The sequence below is a fragment of the Amblyomma americanum genome, chromosome 9, assembly GCF_052857255.1.
Source record: "Amblyomma americanum isolate KBUSLIRL-KWMA chromosome 9, ASM5285725v1, whole genome shotgun sequence".
Classification (NCBI taxonomy): Eukaryota; Metazoa; Arthropoda; class Arachnida; order Ixodida; family Ixodidae; genus Amblyomma; species Amblyomma americanum.
The window spans coordinates 47915457-47923877 of record NC_135505.1 but is presented as its reverse complement, the minus strand read 5'-3'; positions in this window follow the sequence as shown (position 1 = coordinate 47923877).

Below are 8421 nucleotides of genomic sequence, written 5' to 3'. Positions count from 1 at the left end.
ATATATATATATATATATATATATATATATATATATATATATATATATATATATATATATATATATATATATATATATATATACGCTGTCTGTGAAAAACCGCCTTCAAATCTAGCGAGGTATATAGTGAATGGCGTGGGTGTGAGCTTTTTCTTGACAAAAACGGTTATGGCTCTCGGCTGCTGACCCGAAAGACGAGGGTTTGATCCCGGCCGCGTCAGTCGAATTTCGATGGAGGCGATGGAGGCGCTGGAGACGAAACGTGCACGTTCAAGAACCCTAGTTGGTCAAAGTTTCCGGATTCCTTCTCTACGGTGTTCCTCACAGCCTGGGTCGCTTTGGGATGTTAAACAGCAATAAGCCAAACCAAACAATTTTGTTTCGACATCCTAATCAATTAACAATGGAGGTGTCAAAGGCGTATGATATCTGTAATTGCATTAGTGATCCATCAGATGCAATAGTGATCCATCAGTCGTCCTGTATGAAAAAGGTTTTTTCATATCTAGACGCACCTGAGTGATTTGTTCAGTTTTGTTGTTTTGTTAGCATGTATTTATTCCGTATTTTGTGAATAAACGATCAGTTGAGAGTCGGTAGTTGTGATGTCTGTTCTGTCTACGTCTTTCGTCTTTTGCGCTGTTTTTTCCAGGAGCCTTGGTAGGCATTATTTTTCCTTTATGTAGACATACATCTAGTTTCGTGTTTTCTCGTCATGCGTTTCGTGCTTTTACAAGTGCGCCAGGAAGCATAATTTTTTAGTTATGTTTTTATTCCTTTCTGACGCCATTGCTGCCTCATCCTGTTTGCTTCTTTAGACTCAATGGTCTAATAAATCTCCTTTATGCACTTTCTCTCCACCCTTTTCCTTTCTTTTTCTGAAATATGGTTGGTCTGATTTCTCGTAAGAAGAATGCCATTCCGTCGGCAATGCACGCGATGGTTTTAATGGTCTGGTGCTGTGGAGACAGCTTGAATGCTTTTGTCTGCTGCTGGATGAGTAACGCACATGCGGTCCAGACAGACCTGGAAAAGAAAAAAGATACACATTCTAATTAATCTATCTCATTCCAATATGATTTGTCATCTACAGCCGCGAGCTTTGATTCCAGAACAGAAACGTAACAACGCTCACCTGAATTTAGCATTTATTCCTTGCGGCTACCCGCTGCGGTGGCTCAGTGGTTAGATAATCCATACCAGCGCGACAGACGGGACAGAGAAGAGAGGACACAACACAGAGTGCTGACTCGCCCAACAAATGGTATTGTCAGTGGTTAGCGCGCTCGGCTACTGATCCGGAGTTTCCGGGTTCGAACCCGACCGCGGCGGCTGCTTTTTTATGGAGGCGAAACGCTAAGGCGCCCGTGTGCTGTGCGATGTCAGTGCATGTTAAAGGCCCCCAAGTGGTCGAAATGATTCCGGAGCCCTCCACAACGGCACCTCTTTCTTCCTTTCTTCTTTCACTCCCTCCTTTATCTCTTCGCTTACGACGCGGTTCCGGTGTCCAATGATATATGAGACAGATACTGCGCCATTTCCTTTACCCAAAACCAATTATAATTTTGATTCCTTGTGGCTATTTAAACTACATGGTTACAAAAGAATAACACTGTGACAAAATTCTAGCAATATGGCGAAGCCTTTTAGCCAATCTCGCCTCCTAAATGTTAAGCTTCGAGGTTACGTTTCGTTTGGAACGAATACATCGCTCAGGGCAAATAGTATTTTTGAATTTTTTTGCCATCTTTGCTTCAAATTACGTAATTCTTGGCCGTGAAAGTGTCCTATATTTGCGATGCTGGTTTGTTTCAGCACATGATCTTGAAGAAACTTCACAGACTTCAGCCGCTTTGCATTTGGTAATGATTATTTGCGAAAGCAGTTGTCAGATTTTTAACGTATACGAATATATGTCGCGGCAGTGAATGAGTCAAGAATTATGGACAATAATAAAACAGAAAACACGCGTAAGACGGCCACTCATTTCCAGTTGCCATCCTTGGTCGAGCGCCTGCACCCGCGGAAGCAGCTTTCCATTGTAAAGAACAGCCCCGCAACAAGTCTGAAATTATACTGCTCGGATATGGTCCAAATAACAGGATGGGATGAGTCCTATTTTGCGACACGTTTTCATTATTCAGAAAAGTTTTTATACATGCATCTTTACAACTGCAAAACGAAAACATTGCGAACTTCTCCTATTCAGCAAAAATATTAAGGGAATTCTTTCTACTTCGGCGCAGTAACACTGACTTGTCAGTGATAAGCAGAGTGATATTTTCCACACGCTCACGTGCTGCCCTATATTCAATCATCATCTTGTATTCATGCAGGCAATGGTTGCATGTGGCGCGAGCTTTACCCGAAGAGCATTGAATGTGGTTAGGTACATGGGTGTGATTTCGTTCTTAACCTTTTACTTTCCCAAGATCTACAATTGGAAGATACGAAACTAAATTTCTTATTTCCTTTCAAAATATGTCCTTCTTCAGAATTTCAGCTTTCTCATAGTGCATGGTGTCTGCAGAAAACATCGCAATATAGCGTTTATTCTAGACTGATTTATATTTAAATATTATGGATAAACGTGCATATTTTCAGTTGAGTGGTGAGCTGGGCGAGTCGGTACATGATTGCAGAAAGAAAACCAGGGCAAAATACGGAGACACAGAACAGGAACATATGTCGACGCTGGACTATTGACTGCATTTATTTCACAAACGATCACATTTATACCTTTCAGTATCAAACCACGCTTGCGCACACAGGACAGATTTACAAGAAAAGGTAGATTGCAGCATCACTGACAAATATCAGGACCGCAATCATTGTACGACACGTTACGCCAAGGAGTTCAAAAAACTAATTTCTTTATCTTATAGACTAACCACCATGTCACTTACACATCGATCTGCTTGTTTAGCAATATGGTATGCCTCTAGAGTTTCGCGTTGACTCCTAGTTTTACCCCATCAAAAATTGAAGCCTTCTTGAAGAGCGGAGTGCATTTGTGCTTCCTGCAATGTTTAGGCAAATTCGCCCCGCCATCTGTGGAAAGCGACCTTTCATGTTCTCTGAGCAGGATGTTAAGGCAGCGGTCAGTCTGTCCAATGTACATATTCCCGCAGGATAAATGTATGCAGTGCACTATCTGGGTGGCACAGGTGACGTATTTGAATTTATGATTGATTGTGCACTGTGAAATTTTACTTCTCCTATCGTCAATTTTTCTGCACAAACTGGCCAGTTTTCGCGGGGCTGAGAAGACTACATCGACACCGTGCCTGATCGCGACCTTCTTTATGTTGTGTGAAAGTCTGTGCAAGTAGGACATAACTTCACACTTTATTTTGTCCTTCCTTTCTTCCATCACCTTAGGTTTGGTTTTCATTTTTTTAGGAGCTTTTAAGACACACCTTTGATCACATGCTTAGGAAAGCCTGCTTCTGTTAGTCTTTGCTCTTGCTGCAGAAGGCTTTCATGTACAGTATGGAAGCAGATTTTTTCTAGCGCTTTACTGAGGCATAAGGTTGCAATAGCTCTCTTGGTAAGTTTGGAGTGGCAGGGGCTGTAAGGAAGCAAGACTTTCTTCGTTCGTGGGGCGTAGGTCCAGCAAAAGTGTTCAGTGCAGTGAAAAGTTAAAACGAGGTCTACAACCTAATATGATTGTTGTCGGGTAAATCATGGGTAAACGTCAATTAGCTAGAGCACGGAATAAAACAATCCAAAACACTAGCCGCCACATCCTGCAGATTGTCATTCGGTAAAGCTTTCAAAACTACTAAAAAATCATCAACTTAACGAAACACCTTTGCTACATAGTTCACGTCCAATTTTTCTTTCAGCAAGGTGTCAAACTTAGACAGGTAGATGTGTGTTAAGATTGGCGTCACACAACACCCAATACAAATTACTTTTTTCTGGACGTACACTGCCTCATTAAAGTCAATCATTGCAGAGAACAGGTAGGCCGTGAGAAGTAGTACTGCTTCTGGACGTCTATGGACACACCTGTATTGGCTCCGTGATCTCCTTGTTTGAGCATCGCTGTCAAATCCTGAGAACTCCCAACAGAGAATGGGTCAAGGGGCTCCAGAGTGGAAAGCTTGAATTTAAGGAACTGTCTGATCACTTTCTGCCACGATCCTCGTTCCGTGATTACAGTCTTCAGCGGGCAATCAATTTTCTGGGTTTTAGCAGTGAAAAAGACGTGCAGTCTATCACCTTTGCACGAATTCGCGGCTTTTTCAAGCCTCATATTTTGGGCTACATATTTTGGGCCTTTCGACAGCAGAGTGCTTGTGGAGGCCGTTAGTATGAAAAAAATATCAAAATCTATAACATCGAAGGAAGGCAGTGAGGAATAGTTGTTCATTTCAAGAAAGAAAGAAACAGCTGAAGCCTCTGCGTCTTTTACTGGAAGTGGTTTTTAGGCAAATGTTTTTGAACTGCAACATTGGCGTGTGAAAGTAGCAAAACTCAAAGCTGCAGATGTTCCCTCGCTTAGAATTCCGCGCTTTACGTTCGCTGGCGTAAACACTGTCCAATTATTTCTACAAAATGTGTGGACACAGATTTTCGGGCGCTATCTGGCAGCACGTCGATGGCCAGATCCTAAGCGAATGCTGCGTTTGTTTGACCAGCCGCATTTCCATTACCAGAGATTCAGGACAGCACCCAGCCATGGCCGTTAACCCCAGCAGCCTATCATATTGTGTTCTGCAGCTACAAGGTCATTGATTGTCTTTCTTGAGTCACGGATTATTTTAGGGCCACTTTTTTATGCCCAAAGCCTTGTGATACATGGTGGCAGGCAAGAGAACTAGAATCGCATCATTGTGTCTGCACTGCCACGACTTCCACCGGTTGAAGGTAAAGATAACACAAAGCGAAAAGTTGCGTGCACGTAACGTGTGGTCACTGTACCGAAATAATAGCAATAATTTTATATAATATTAATAATAAATCTATTATTGACGCAATCTCATACGGGGCTGCCCAAGCACACAGAGGATTTGAGGGGTAGTACCAGGCAACATGACTTAAGCTTAGGGCACTTTCAATTCACACCGCAAAACAAGTAAAGTAAAACTGAGGAATAGGCAGGCATAAAAAAGAGACGGAAGGAGGGAAAGGAAAAACAAAAAATTCTGCAGTTTTTTTTTAAATCAACTATAGGAGCATAAGATAAAAGACCACGTCTTTCCGGCTGCTTAAAAAGAAAACGACATTTGATTGTGCGTTCAACACACTTGGCACATAGAAAGCACGTACACGTTCACCATATATTGTCCATATACGAAATGGTCGAGAGGCTACATATGGGAGGCAGAATTTCTTACTCCTCAGATACTTAAGAATAACGGTTTCCTTAAACAACAACGTGAATAGAATGATACGCGAGCACGACAATAGACTGGAATGCTTGGCGACCGGCACACCATCCGTTTCCATCCAAAATTTTCTGCCTGTGCCCTCTTTAAGTGGTAAGTATGAAACGGCAGCAACTTCTTTTATCTTGTGAATAGTATCGCCAGCCCAGACGAAATGATGGAAGCGTTCGGATGACGTCCAAAAACTTAACCTGGCTGCCACTGGTACGGAATAGATCAATGGAAGAGAGACGCTTTTTATGAAAACGCTTCATATGTTAAACCTCACTCAGGCACTTTGCAAACAGAATCATGGAATGACGTTCTTAATTCTCATTGCGTAGGTGCGTAAGACATTGTTCGGTCATTCCGCGCTCGCGGCGAGTATATCCCACCTCGATGATCTGCTGTAAGTTGAAGTTAATATCTACACACTGCAAACACTTATGGTTTCGAAATTCGTCAGCGAAGCTGTGCCTCTTCGTTTAAAAACATATTTTTCATGAAACTGCGTGCGCTGAGTCGCGGTGTACTTTAAGGACCACAAAGTAATTATCCTTTCACCTAAACTCTAAAAAATGGCAAGACAACATACAGCTATCAAGTGATTACTTTAATCAGAAAACACGCATTTATAGAAACGTTAAGCCGAACAAACGTACAGAACACAGAGAAAAGGGAACGGTTAAAAGCCCTCCGCGTGCGCTGGCTGGTCACGCTCACGGTGATTGTAGCCAGCACCCCGCTAGTGCTACCAGCCAGTCAGGGGACGACAGCCGTTCAGGTCTTGTGGTCCAAACTCAGTTTAATCAGCTACACTTCCGGCGAGTGTACCCGCTGCCGTCCCGAATAGGCGTGCCATCCGCGTATCACTCCTCAGCAGGCCATTCCTACCAGTCTCGACGAGTGAGAGGACGAAAACGTGTGTAAAAAGTAAAACCAACTGCTTGCTTCTGGCAGTCACGGTATCTGCGCTTTGTCTGTTCGCACTCGCTCCCAGTGCGCCGTGGCTCCCCTACCCCGCCCAGTGCTTGCACACTTTCCCAGTGCACCGAGCCTCCCCTCCCCCCGCCCGGTGCTTGCACACACTCCCAATGCACTATGGCTAAACAAAAATGCTTCTGCTTTACTTGGGGCGTAGGGAGAACTACTTTTCGAGCCCTGACGTTGGCAGCGCGAACAGCCGGTGGCCGCCGGGTGCGGAAAACAGCTGCGTTTAAGCAACCACGTCAGTATTTGTGGAGTCTCGATGAAAAAAGCGCATTGTTCATTCTATAGTGGCGTGACAAGTGACACTGTAAGGCTTGTGTACCAAAACTGAGCACCGATATGAGCGCCGCGAGAAAAGTGTCTTAGCTGCTGCACTTCACTGCGTTCCTAACGCTTCTTGTTACGGGTAAACACGAGCGCCGCCATCAGAAATATTTACATAGGCAACATGACGGTGACCTTCGCGAAAACAGCTTCTCGGTGGAATAAGCTTCCGTATTCGCGGAATTATTTTAGAAATATTGTAGACGCGTCGGCAAGGCGGTCTGACGGTGGGAGTAACGTCCCAAGCGTGGGGGGTAACGCGGGATAGTGACGCTTGTTCTTAAGCACGTAGACAGTGGTGGTTACAAGGGTCATTACATATCAAGAACGAAGCAGCAAAAAGAACCCGCCGTCCAGCTACCGAATATGTTCGATGACAGCAATTGTCAAGTTTGCACCGCTCCTTTGCGTCAGTGCGTTTCATGCTTGCATATGCAGTCGACGTTGGGTTTGACAGCGTTTATTCGCGCAGTGTACCACACGTGGCATGGAAGATGAAGCTGAATCAGAATTTCTCGTTTTACTTGTTAGAGGTAATGTTTTTGGTAACCTATACTATCACTGGAACCACGAAAGGAGTTCTTCGATTTCTTTTTCAATATAGACGCTGCGCCACGAACTACTGGAGGAGCCGCGCGGCTGAAATCACCATGATGACCGCCATACGAGACCCGTTTTTGAGCACTGTAGCAAATTGCTTGCACATATTATATTAGGGGAGCAAAGTAAGTTTTACCGGTGCTTCTATTCAGTGTTTGGAGTGGTACTGTCATTGAGCGGTACTGTCATTGTGATGACGCGAGCTATTAATTGCTTGACCAGCAGTGTAAGATGCATTTGGAAAAAAAAAATAATGATGGTGGCTGTAGCAGACGGTTCAATAAACTTAACTGAACTGAAAAGGCAAGCCAGGGGTCAGAGGGATCATGGCATCCTATGATCGAGACTGATTTCACACAGATCATGCTTCGCTCTTTTAGCAGTCTTCCCACCTACCGACAAGCGTTGTCCAGCAGTTGGGGCAAGCAGAGTACGAACACCACTAACAGTCCACGGTCACCTTAAAGGCAAGACTAAACAGTTTCTGCTTTTTGTAAAATGATTTCTTAATAAAGTACTCTTCTGTTGACATCCGTGTATGGTTTATGGCTGGTCTTCCCCCAATTAACGCTTATTAGTACCTGCTCCTCAATAATTCCTGCGTCTGCATACAAAAATGGAAACAGGCAAATTCTCTTCTCACCTATGCAAGCTAAACCGATACACAACATTCCGAAATAATCAAAATTCAAAAGCTAACAGTAACTATAAGAACTCCCAGCTACTGAAATACATTAAAGGCGGAATGACTCATATCTGGTCTGAGATTATTCGATGCGTACCGCAAATAGCAACCTCTGATACTGGAGACGTAAAACAAAATATTGCAAAGTTAACTCCTTGGGCATATTAGAGTTTGAACGACAAAAAGCGCTTCGTCTTCAGCGATAATATTATACACCTAAGTAGTGAACACCTACAAAGAGATCCCTGCAAAAGCTATTAGTCAGTTCCTCCAAACGGCGCACACCAGAAAAGGCTTTGAATTTTGGGGGAAAACAAGACACTGCAATATGACATTGGTGAGTGGCTCTGCACAGAAATTTTGATATGTTGAAAGGAAAACCATTCTGTAATATCATATAGAGATATCGATGGGGTCTGCAGCTAATCTCGAGCGAGGAACTGCATC